General features: G+C 49.3%; 1 protein-coding gene across 1 annotated transcript in view; it reads right to left on the bottom strand.

Moving 5' to 3' along the window:
- Positions 1-11,949, bottom strand: part of IKBKE (inhibitor of nuclear factor kappa B kinase subunit epsilon) — a 162,480-nt gene extending 150,531 nt beyond the window's left edge. Inside the window, exon 1 of the mRNA XM_063955165.1 lies at positions 11,845-11,949. The gene's annotated coding sequence lies outside the window, so the exon portion shown is untranslated. The remainder of the gene's footprint in view (positions 1-11,844) is intronic.
- Between the last annotated feature and the right edge of the window lie 560 nt (positions 11,950-12,509).

Below are 12,509 nucleotides of genomic sequence, written 5' to 3'. Positions count from 1 at the left end.
GGGACAAAGGCACCGGCACTACCACTCCTGTATCCAGGAGGGAAATCACAACCTGCTGCAGAGTTTGCGTCTTTAGTGTATCCGAAGGGATGACCGTGGTGCAAAGCTGGCGAGGGGGGACGTCTCTTGAAACAGACTGCGTACCCGTGAGAGACAACTTCTCACACCCATGTGTCTGAAGTGATCTTTAACCAGACCTGGGTGAATCACAGAAGTCTGCCTCCCACCCTGGGGTCCCCCAGGGGGAGGCCCGCCCCATCATGCGGCAGTCTTGTCTTGTTTAGAAGCAGGCTGGTGGGCGGCCCAGGACTGTTTTGCCTTGGGCTTAGTTATTTTGGAAGCACGAGATTGTCTCGGGTATGCCTGACCTTTTGCTTTCCCTTCAGGTTGAAAGGAACGAAAAGTGGTACCTTTTGCCGTCTGTGCAGAAGGATTAGTATTTGGGAGAAAGGCAGTCTTAGCAGCCGCTAGTTCAGACACAATAGCCGCTAGTTCAGACACAATTTTACTTAGGTCTTCCCTAAACAAGATGACTCCCTTAAAAGGGAGTACCTCCAAGGTCTTTTTGGAGCCAACCACAGAATGCGGCGAGCCAGGACAGACGTAGTTGACGCCTTGGCCGCCAACACACCAGCCTCAGAGGACGCCTCGTGAATATAATAAGAGGCGGTGATGATGTGAGACAGGTATTGTCAGATATATCCTCAGGCAGCTCTTCCTCTAATGCCTGAACCCATGCTTCAATACCTTTAGCAGCCCAGGAGGCAGCAATAATGGGTCTATGTACAGCACCTGTCAGGGAGTAAACAGATTTCAGGCATACCTCCACCCGCTTATCTGTCGGTTCTTTCAGTGAAGTGACAGTGGTGACAGGCAGAGTGGATGACACCACTAGATGAGTGACATATGAATCAACCGGCGGTGAATTTTCCCTACTTGTTACATAACTCTGCTGGGAGAGCATGGTGAGCTAAGGCCCGTTTGGAGAGAGGGAATTTATTCAATGGATTAGACCAGGGTTCCTCCCTGATGTCTACCCAAATGGTCAGAATGGGGTAATAGATTTATAGCCACCTTCTGCCGTTTAAACAGTTTTCTTGGTGACAGTAGTGGAATCCTCATCATCAGTGATTTGTAGGATTTGCTTAATAGCAACGACTAGAACAGGGACGTCAACTTGCAATGTAGAGTCCTCGTCAGAAATGCCTGATTCAGTGTCTGACAGGACAGTATGTTCCCCCTCCTCTTCAGATGAAACATCTGAGAGATTTGTGGATTGTGAGGAGGAAGCAGCCCGCTTAGATAACCCAGAGATACATAACATACATTATATATATATATATATATATACACACACATACATATATACACATACATATACACACACACACTGTATGTTAACAAGTTTGTCCGAAGGGGAAAAAAGAAAAGAAAAAGCAGTTTTAAAACCCAAAGGGCATACACGCAGCCCCCCTTTCCCCCATAGTTTGCTGCAGGAGTTCCTCCATGACTGCTGGCAGTGCTGGGCGGGCAGAAACTCTCCCTGTCAGCTTTGTACTCGCGGTGTGCTGCCCGGCCACCGCTGGTTCAGCTGTCATTGCTTCCACATCAGATGGAATGGATATGAAAGCCACCTGACGCGGAAGCGCCAACAGCTGAACCAGTGGTGGCCGGGCAGCAGCACTGGGGTGAGGGTGCGCGGCTGGTGCAGAGATGGAGACAAGGCTGCGTGCGCTACTGGACAGGTTGTTCGTCCAAGGCGGATTGACCATGGGGACTATTTGAGGCTTAATGGTACAGGTTGTCCCATAGGGGCGTTCCACTAGAGTACCCAGTAGGTTTGAGAACAAGGCCCAGGGTGGCTCTTGATTGGTTACAGGAGCCGCGGACTGACTAGGGGGTGTATGTACACAACTAAATCCTTGGCGCATGCTCTGCATGATGCAGGAGCATCACAGACTTACTGCCCTTTCTGTTAGACATTATACACAAATGCAACACAGAGCGGTTTAGTACGATGAAGCCACACAGAGTATAATACCTGCGAATAAATCCGATAGTATGTGACTGAGTCCCCAGTACACAACACCTGCGAATAAATCTGGTAATATGTGACTGAGTACACAGTAGAATACACATAATAGGTAAATACTCTGACGCACTATATAAAAGTCCCTTAGGGTACAGAATATAGTGATAGATCTCTGGGAAACACTGAAAGTGAAACCTTACAGCAGACAAGGCACACACATTAGCAATGCAGATAATTATTATACTACAATAAAACTGCACTGAACTAATTATATATATATATATATATATATATATATATATATATATATATATATATTATATATACACACGCATACACATATGCAAACACGAACACGGCACAGTCCTAGACCAGAGGCATATATCAGAATACTCATATAATATATTCTGTAATAGGTACACTTTTTCTTAACTAACGCTGTCTGTATGAAGAAGTGTAGAATGCTCAAGTGTTTGTAAAGTTACAGCGCTGTATACAGGCGTCTTTACAAGGGAGACTTGCCCTGCAGTCCCGGAGACCAGCCGCAGCTATACCTAAGATGGCTCCCAGCGTCTCCGTCAGGGATTGAGGAAGCTCCAGGGTGGGAAAATCTGCAGCAGATGTCGCCCTGGGCCGGGGAGGGGCTACAGGTCAAGTGCCAACTCCACTATGCTGGGCCTCACCGCCGGTACCACGGAGCTTTATTAATAGGAGCGTTAGTACACCCGACCTGTACTCCTATGCCCTGGCGGATATAGTGGGGTCCCTACTCGGTGACAGTGTCACACGCCAGCGCCGCAGTCCGTCTCCCTAGACAGGCAATTGGAACGCGATTTAATGGTGGGTCCCGTCTGGGGGACCTTCTTACCTCCTCCCCGTAGCAACCACGCAAACCAGGAGAGCATCTGCGACCTTGTGCCTAGAGCCGTAGCTGGGAAGTGGGAACAGGCCGCGGTAGAATGCAAAGCTGCTTGGGAGGTGACGGAGAGGCAGCACTGAATGTCGCCCTGACATATCAGTGCTGCATCCTTTGAAGTCTTCTGAAAAGGCTTTTCTTCAGGGCTGCCTAGCGCAGCCCTCCTGTTAGTGACCTGCTTCTACAGGCACCAACTCGAAACTGAGCTCACAGTGCCTGGAGGCGGGGTTATAGGAGGCCCCACAATGCATCCAGGGACAGCTTAAAGCTTTAGCCTGTTGGTGCCTCTCTGGATCAAGATCCACTCTACACCCGATTTTTTCCCTGTGGAAAACAATGTACCCCGCTGCAGAACCTAAAGTGTCCCTTGCATCACACAAAAAAGTAGTAATACCCTAATGCATTTGCAACATCTGGAGGGGATCAGTACTAAATGCCGCCGGCCGGAATCCCGGCGGTCGAAATCCCGACGCCGGAATCCCGACCACACAATCCCGACAGGGGTGGCGAGCGGAACACAGCCCCTTGCGGGCTCGCTTCGCTCGCCGCGCTGCGGGCACGGTGCCTCGCTACGCTCGGCACACTATTATATTCTCCCTCTATGGGTGTCGTGGACACCCACGGAGGGAGAATATGTCGGGATTGTGGCGGTCGGGATTCCGTCGTCGGAATTTCGACCACCGGGATTCCGGCCAGCGGCATCTTGACCGCATCCCATCTGGAGACTGTATCTTTCTTACAATGTTGTCCTGGGTGTAAAACACCTTATTCTCCTGTGTTGGTCATTTCCACTGTTTAGTTCTACCAAGCTGAATCATTACTGAAACGTCAGAACAGATTAGGAAAGTCTGGTGGCACATAACAGCAGTAGCGAATAATGCCGCACTGCTTCTAGGCCAAAGTGCACTCTGCGCTTCATTTTGAAATTAACAACTGTAGTTCATAGCAAACTCTACCTGCAAGATTCGAACAATGGGGGTCATTCCGACCCCATCGCTGCAGTTTGTCGCAGCACACCGTTTGGGTCGGAACTGCGCATGCACCGGCGCCGCAGTGCGCCGGCGCATGGCAGTCATCGGTGCCCAACGATCACCTCTGAGACAGATGCGGTCGCTGGGCGGGAGGGGGCTGAACGGCGGCGTTAAGCCGCCATTTAGGGGGATTGGTCCGGCCAACGCAGGCGTGACCAGACTGTTGGGGGGGCGGGCCGCGGCGGCTGCTTGACGTGTCACGCAGCCGCTGCGGCCAGCGGGAGTGACGAGCAGGAGCTGCGCTGGCTTGGAGTTACACCTCAAATACAAAGGCATCGCCGCTGTGCGATGCTTTTGTATTTGTGCGGGGGGGGGGGGGGCGGCACTGACATGCGGGGCGGACTAGCCCCCGCATGTCTGAGTTTACGATCGTAGCTGTGCTAAACTTAGCACAGATACGAACAACTTGGAATGACCCCCATTGAGATTGTTGTCTTTTCGAAACTCATCTGCCTAAATGCCTCATGACGTCACTACAGGTCCGGAATTTTCCGGTTTTCAGAATATATGTTATGTTTTGAACTAACCATAAAATTGCCTAAATAATTGTTCCAAAATGCTAAACACAGCCTTCAAGACTGGAAAACACGTAATAATTCACACAAGTCCTGTGCATCACAAGGTTTAAAAATTCACTAAATTTCACAGTTCTTTAATTATTTCATTTAATTTATACAAAAGCAATTTTCCATGAGTCCCATGCATCACAAGCTTTTACATTTTTTTCCCCCTTATAAACTGGTCTGTTAAGAAATTGTTGTTATATGAAAACATAATTGCTTAGTAGCAATGCCTTACCCTATAACTTAAGCCCACTAAAATCTTGGTATTTTGGAGAAGTATGTCGTTTGAATTTGTGTAGCTGTCCCGTGCATCACAGAGAATCGCCCATAAAATGAGTAATGCATGCATAAAATGTTAATTAATTCTGCGGGACATTTACTGAAGCATGGGTTAGCGAAACCGCCATTTATTAACACAATTGTTTTGATGGTTTACTAAAAGTCAAACTGCTGAAATGAAAAAATAAAAATAAAAAACGCTTCCCACACTACACAACACTGTCCTGCTTTCCTCATAGGGTGTAATTCCAAGTTGATCGCAGCAGGAAATTTTTTAGCAGTTGGGCAAAACCATGGGAGTCATTCCGAGTTGTTCGCTCGGTAAATTTCATCGCATCGCAGCGATTTTCCGCTTAGTGCGCATGCGCAATGTTCGCACTGCGACTGCGCCAAGTAAATTTGCTATGCAGTTAGGAATTTTACTCACGGCTTTTTCATCGTTCAGGCGATCGTAATGTGATTGACAGGAAGTGGGTGTTTCTGGGCGGAAACAGGACGTTTTATGGGCGTGTGAGAAAAAACGCTACTGTTTCTGGGAAAAACGCGGGAGTGGCTGGAGAAACGGAGGAGTGGCTGGGCGAACGCTGGGTGTGTTTGTGACGTCAAACCAGGAACGACAAGCTCTGAACTGATCGCAGATGCCGAGTAAGTCTGGAGCTACTCAGAAACTGCACAGAGATGTCTTTCCGCAATATTGCTAATCTTTCGTTCGCAATTTTACTATGCTAAGATTCACTCCCAGTAGGCGTAGGCTTAGCGTGTGCAAAGCTGCTAAAAACGGCTTGCGAGCGAACAACTCGGAATGACCCCCCATGTGCACTGCAGGGGAGGCAGATATAACATGTGCAGAGAGAGTTAGATTTGGGTGTGGTCAGTAGCGGATCTTGCCACGGGCAAGCAGGACTTTTGCCCGGGGCGCCGCCTTCCGGTGCCCGCTTTGTCCCCCGGCTGTGAGCTGTGTCCCCTGTGAAGGGAACTAGACGCTACGCGTCTAGTTTCCCTTCGTGGAGAGGACCTTTGCTGAGCGGTGCGCGATGACGTCATCGCGCACCACTCAGCATTTAAGCGGCGCTACTACTATACAGGGGGCGTAAATGACCACGCCCCCTGTATTAAGCCACACCCCCATTTCCTGCCCGGGGCGCAGAGGGCCCTCGAACCGGCCCTGGGTGTGGTGTGTTCAATCTGCAATCTAATTTGCAGTGTAAAATAAAGCAGCCAGTATTTACCCTGCACCGAAACAATATAACTCACCCAAATCTAACTCTCTCTGCACATGTTATATCTGCCTCCCCTGCAGTGCACATGGTTTTGCCCAACTGCTAAAAAAATTTCCTGCTGCGATCAACTTGCTGTTGGTATTCAACATTACCTATCTCGGTCGCGAGCGACATCCCCCTCTCCAGCAGTGTCCTCCGCTCTGCAGCTGGCTTTGCACTCCCAATATTGTCCCCCGCAGCTACTCCAATCTTTTTATTCCGTTAGTCCGCTGCAGCCTTTGGGCTACACTTTGTGGAATGTAGCTCACTAGGAACCCTCTGCCGGAAATGCCGGTGACACTGGCTCCGGGAGACTTGCCTGCCATAGATTTTCGGAAGCCTCCTGGCTGATTCAGAAGAGTAGGCAAGTATTGGTAAGCACAGTAGCGAAGTCCCCGAAGGCTACACATGGAAGAGACTGTGCAATATCATACAACTGATATGCTCAGAGCCGGCCATAGGCATAGGCAAACTAGGCAAATGCCTAGGGCATTTGGTATGCTTAGGGGCACCAGCAGCTTCTGATGATTAAAATTATATGCGGCATGCCTATATTCTGTGTGTGACTGTGGCTGTATCTGCATATGAAATGCTACGTTGCAGTGTATTCCTGGAAATCACTGTAATGTAGCATTTCGTATGCAGATACAGCCGCAGTCGCACACAGAATATAAGCATGCTACATATCATTTTAATCAGCAGAAGCTGCTTGTGCATCCTAGCCACCTAGTTATGCAAATAAGGTGTATTTTCTTAAACAAAAGGCGCCCAACGTTAGCAGCGCTGCCAGTTGACTCATGCCAGGCATCTCTGCTAGCGGCGGTGCTAGGGGGCACCAGCCAAAATCTTGCCTAGGGCATCATATTGGTTAGGGCCGGCTCTGGATATGTTAATGCTGAAGGAGGCACTTGTAGCAAAAAGGCGCCTCATTCATGCAGTTCTGAGCGCTGCCATTGCGACAACATTGGCTGCGATGTTCACAGCTCTCGGTCATTTGAGTATACTGAAGCTTACTCAGACTGGCCCTCAGAATTCCTCTTTCAGGTACAGGAAATCAGCATCCAATGACATATCCACATTTTGCAGAATGGTCCGCATCGCCCCTGCTGACATGCTGCGGCTAAGGGGGTACTGCAAGCGATCATGCAGGACTCCTTGTGCTCATGTGCAGAATGTGTCCTGGGCATGCTCAGGTCCCCCACCATCGGGGTCGTATGTAGACCATCGGGTTTAGGTACTGTACTACTCTGAATCAGGCCCTGAGCTCAGTCCCTTTCATGTAGGTGGATGAGTGAAGAGCATGGCTCCATAGTTGGGACCGCATGTCGATGTGACTAGGACAAAGATGAGGTACTGCATAGGAGTATGTGATTTGCAGTGTGGTGAACTCCTGGTATTTGTTCATCTTAATAATGTAGTGAGGTTTTGCCCAGTGGCTTGCTTTTTTTGGTTTGCTTCCACTCCTGAATAACCCCCACAGTGCTTTACATTTGCTCATAGGCGGGCACAAAACATTTTGTTAGGGGGTACCGTCGGAAGGGTGTGTTTGGCACCACCTACTGGGTGTGTCTAGCACCACCTATTGGGCGTGTCTAGCACCGCCTGTTGGTACTCAAAGCAATATAAAAATATACCCCCAGCGGTGCACCTTACTCAATACCCCCAGCGGTGCCAGATACACACTTGCCCCCAGTGGTGCCAGATACACACATGCCCCCAGCGGTGCCAGATACACACATGCCCCCAGCGGTGCCAGATACATAAATGCCCCCATTTGTGCTCACCCTCCTCTGTTGCCAGTGCCGACGATTTCCGTCTCTGCCGCTGAGGGAAGTAGAGCGCAGCGCGCGTCTCTCCTGTGCCTCACTTCACCGAGTCCCTGGCTGTCTCCAGCGGCCATTTGAAATATGGCGCCGGCTTGTGAGCCAACCAAAGCTCACGGGCCGGGAGCCAATCAAGAGCCAGTCCTCTAATTGGCTGAAAGCTGAGAGACATTGTAAATGACTGCCGGAGACGGGGACATACAGTGAGGAGCAGGAGAGACGTGCGCAGTGCTTTCCTCCCTTCAAGTTCAGCGTCAGACTGAGATGGGAATTGGCGGCAGCAGCAACAGGCATGCACGTGTATGCGGGGGGTGCCGGACATTAGTGGGTGCCTGTGCGCACCAGGCACCCCCCGTGCGCACGCCTATGCATTTGCTTTTTAACCACTTCAAAACCATTCATAACATTATGCTTTAAAAGTATTTTTTTCAAATGTTTAAATATTATATTATGCACATCTGCAGAACGGATCTCTGCATCAAAAACTGGGATACACAGTGGGCTGCATAGGCAGAGGGCTACTCAAAACATGCGAAAGCATCGCCACCATGCGGGGAGGGGGGGCAGGGAGCTAGATACGGCATGCGGGGCAAACTTGCCCCACATGACAAAGAATTTGATCGTAGATGTGCGTTTTTTCACATTTCTACAATTAGGTCTGAATTAGGCCCGCAGACCTGGGCAACATGTTTGATGACTTATATCACTTCAACAGAGTGGCAGATCAGGTAAGCATACGTGGGCAGAACGTACTAACATACATCGCCGCTAATCGCATATGTACCAACTAGACCACCTGCGATACCTGTGAGAGGGTTGGCAGGGGTTCTCTGTCTGGTCCGTCACCTCCCAGTCCCGGGAGGTGACATGTCTCTGTCTGGTCCGTCACCTCCCAGTACCGGGAGGTGACATGTGCATAGAGTCCCTGGGCGATCGTGGAGCGCATCGGGAGGCTTACTGGACACAGGTGAGGGGGCATTGCGTGGCACGGGGCGGCCGAGGTGGCGGGATGCGGTAGGAAACCATAGGTATCGCCATAAAAAGATGGCAATACCCTCCGCACCAATACGCAGGTGGCCGGCGGTTAGTACACTTAAAAATGCGGTAAAACCCCGGAAAACAGGATTTAGACCTCATGGGGCCCTAAGCAAGACACAGATTTGGGGCCCCATTCCTCAATCAATCCACAGCCGCCCCCCACTGATTGTAGCAGGCAGGTCCCAAGTCAATATGTGACCCCCCTGGCCCCCACCCACTAATTGTAGCAACAAGGAGTCAGTGTGTGCACCATCACCCCATTGATTGTAGCAGGCAGCACCATCCCCACACGTCTCTGATCCCCTACTGCCCCCTCCCAGCACACAGGACCCTCCTCAAAGCACCATGCGCAACCGCCTGCTCATCAATACAGGGAGCCATAGAGGGCATTCCACCCCATATCACTTCCCCTTTTTATGATAAAGTCCCATCCAGGGGTGACACTAGGCCCATTCCCCCACAACAAGGGCTCCTCCTGCCCCCAAATAACAGGGGCCACACCAGGAACATACCCTTGGACGACCGTGCACATTACTGAAGATATTTTTGGTCCCATGTTCCAGCCTTAAGTGACTCATTGTAATGCTGCTGATCCCTTCTCTGCGGCAGGCCGCCTGGGACCAGCTGGGCCCTATGCGGGTGCCTATATAGCATAGTGGTAAATCTGCTACTGCATGCAGTCAGTATACAGAAAGGGGGGGTCATCTCGACACACAGTATGGATCACGGGGTCAACCCTAATTAGGTCAACAGTCATTAGGTCCACTATTGGACATGACAGGACTGTCAACATTATCAAAATGTCAACACAGGAAAAGGTTGTCAGGGACAAAGAGTCGCCACAGTAAAAAGTCGACATGACAAATGGGCGACACAACTTTTTTTTTTATGTATTGTTTTCACCATCACAGCACCTGAAATCCCAATTAGTATAACGCTTCGGTTACCATGCTTCAGACAAGGTGCCTTGCCCTGCTACCCCTGCACAGGTTACGATTCCCAGTCCACGTGAATTGTGTAGCATGAAAAAGTTGAAAAAGAATTAAAAAAAGACCCAAAAAAGCTGTGTCGGCCATTTACATATGTCAACCTTTTGTACCGGTCAACCATAAGCACTGTTGACCTAATGACCATGTCGACCTATCATCCAGATACCCAGCCAGACATGCCGATATACAGTATCTGCAAGATATTTCGGCCTTAGCTGTGCAGCAGAGCTGACAAAACATTTCTCTGAACGTCAGATATATAGGGGGTCATTCCGAGTTGTTCGCTCGGTAAATTTCTTCGCATCGCAGCGTTTTTCCGCTTAGTGCGCATGCGCAATGTTCGCACTGCGACTGCGCCAAGTAAATTTGCTATGCAGTTAGGAATTTTACTCACGGCTTTTTCATAGTTCTGGTGATCGTAATGTGATTGACAGGAAGTGGCTGTTTCTGGGCTGAAACTGGACGTTTTATGGGAGTGTGTGAAAAAACGCTACAGTTTCTGGGAAAAACGGAGGAGTGTCTGGGCGAACGCTGGGTGTGTTTGTGACGTCAAACCAGGAACGACAAGCACTGAACTGATCGCAGATGCCGAGTAAGTCTCGAGTTACTCAGAAACTGCACAGAGATGTCTTATCGCAATATTGCGAATCTTTCGTTCGCAATTTTAAGATGCTAAGATTCACTCCCAGTAGGCGGCGGCTTAGCGTGTGCAAAGCTGCTAAAAGCAGCTTGCGAGCGAACAACTCGGAATGAGGGCCATAGTTCGTCACTGAAACAAATGATGAAGCTGTCTAGTGTGTACCCAGCCTAAGCTGCATAATGTATGCCTTGCAGGGCCGGTTCAGGGGCTTCTGGCGCCCAGGGCGGCATTAGGGGGCGTGGCTTCATACATGGGGCGTGGTCAGTTACGCCCCCTGTACTGTTGTAGGATGTGCGATGACGTCATCACGCACCGCACAGCAAAGGTCCTCTCCACGAAGGTAAACTAGACGCTAAGCGTCTAGTTCCCTTCGTGGAGAGGACCTTTGCTGTGCGGTGCGCGATGACGTCAACGCGCACCGCACATCATTACAGTGAAGGTCCTCTCCAGGAAGAGAAACTAGACGCATAGCGTCTAGTTTCCCTTCACAGTGGGCAGCCCACGAAGGGAAACTAGACGCGTAGCGTCTAGTTTCCCTTCACAGCGGACAGCGGGACAGCGGGCCGCGGCAGCGGTGGGCACCACAGCAGCAGCAGATCTTGCCATGGTGCGGCGCCCTCCGGAAGGCGGCGCCCCGGGCAAAAGTCCTGCTTGCCCGTGGCAAGATCCGCTACTGATGCCTTGTACAATTAAAGGTCAGGATGCACCAACGTTTAAATTGCATCCAAACTGGAATGCCCTATAGAAGCCTATGGGTTTGCCTTCACAATTCCCCCTGAGAGGGATCCAATTAGATCCCTCACAGCACCCCTTAAGCTCAGAAGTCCTTCTATAGCAAAGGACAGCTCTTACTGGATCCTTTGTGATTCTTTTTCAAGTATACTGCGTTAATAAATGCCGTTATGCTTGCAAAGACTGGTGGGATACATCACATGCAAAATGCAATGCCCTATATGATTTAAAAATAATATTTTTCATTGGCTTTAAGAAACACAGTTGTCCTTGCAAGATATATTTTATAGTACAAAAATTACCTTGGCTTAACACAATGTCCAAATCCAACAAATGAGGAAAAAAAAGAAAAACTGTTGGTTGGATAAATTAATCAAGTACAATAAATACATCAAGCAGATTAAAATGCAATTCTCTTTGTATAACACATACAGTACATAAATGTTAAACGTATACCAGACATACACACACTGATGCACAATCGTATATATAGATATAACATAGTATCGTATGAAATAGTACAGAGAAAGAACAATGCTGACCTGTTGATGATATAGGAGAGGTACAGTATAGACAAATAGTGTATACAGAGAATCCCATGCAACAGCTGTGTCAGCCCCTCTAGTCTCTTTCCCTGTGTCCCTGCCTCTCACATTTACACTCACTCACACATCTACTTCCTTGTTTCCTTTTGCTTTTGTGAACAGGGACACGCCATTTAAAGGGACAGAGCACATATAAAACAGATGCGATAGTTCTCTGTAGAAGATTAGTAACTTAACTCATCAGCATACCTCCCAACATGACCCTCTCCAGGAGGGACACAATGCTCTGCTCCTGGACTTTCCACTTAATGGAGGATTGCCATCACCTGTGCTGTAACACCTTTCTTATCCATTAACCTGTTCAACACAGGTGCCGGCAATCATAAATGAAGAGAATAGTCCAGAAGCAGAGTGTCGCCTCAGGGTATTACAAGAGCATTGTGTCCCTCCTGGAGAGGGTTACGTTGGGAGGTATGTCTTAGGGGGGCATTTACTAAGCAGTGATAAGAGCGGAGAAGTGAGCCAGTTGAGAAGTTGCCCCATCAACCAATCAGCAGCTCTGTATAATTTAATAGTATGCAAATTATAGATGTTAATCCAGTGCTGATTGGTTGCCATGGGCAACTTCTCCACTGGCTCACTTCTCTGCTCTTATCACTGCT

The sequence above is a fragment of the Pseudophryne corroboree genome, chromosome 2 (genome assembly GCF_028390025.1).
Source record: "Pseudophryne corroboree isolate aPseCor3 chromosome 2, aPseCor3.hap2, whole genome shotgun sequence".
NCBI classification, from domain to species: Eukaryota; Metazoa; Chordata; class Amphibia; order Anura; family Myobatrachidae; genus Pseudophryne; species Pseudophryne corroboree.
This window is presented reverse-complemented; position numbering and strand designations above follow the sequence as displayed.